The sequence below is a fragment of the Dermacentor silvarum genome, unplaced genomic scaffold (assembly GCF_013339745.2).
Source record: "Dermacentor silvarum isolate Dsil-2018 unplaced genomic scaffold, BIME_Dsil_1.4 Seq517, whole genome shotgun sequence".
Lineage (NCBI taxonomy): Eukaryota > Metazoa > Arthropoda > Arachnida > Ixodida > Ixodidae > Dermacentor > Dermacentor silvarum.
Window position 1 is genome coordinate 42,109 of NW_023606362.1, and position 539 is coordinate 42,647.

Sequence of the window (539 nt, forward strand, 5' to 3'; positions counted from 1 at the left end):
TTGTTTCACGCAGAATATACAGGGACGTTTGCCTAAATACGTAGATTTATTGGAGACTTAGGCGTATATTTAATTATCTTGTTGCGAGGTGTTGTGTATACAAGCAGTGAACTTTGTTTCCAGCGACTCTTTTTTGCCCTTTAACGAGTTGTATCTTCGCATTTGTATATTCCATTCTATCTTCGCATTTCTAATGTATATTTTGCAGAACTCCTGCTTTTATGTGACTGCCACAGATACGAAGATGAGAGGATTGCCCTTCGGTACGCTTTGGGGCACTTAGACCACTTGCCTTTTACGGAGGAAAAGATCTTGGGCGCGTGGAAGCGAACATCCTAAGGTTAGTGCAATCTTTCGTAATTAGCAGGGTCGTATATGTAGCCCCCTACCTGAAATTCACCAAAGCAGAGAAAGACAAGGTCGAGATCATTATTAGGAAGGGGATCAAGACGGCTCTCGGTTTTCCCCCGAACACATCAACGAACAAAATCTTAAATTTAGGGGTGTCCAACACCTTAAGGCTCATTCACACCGGCGAC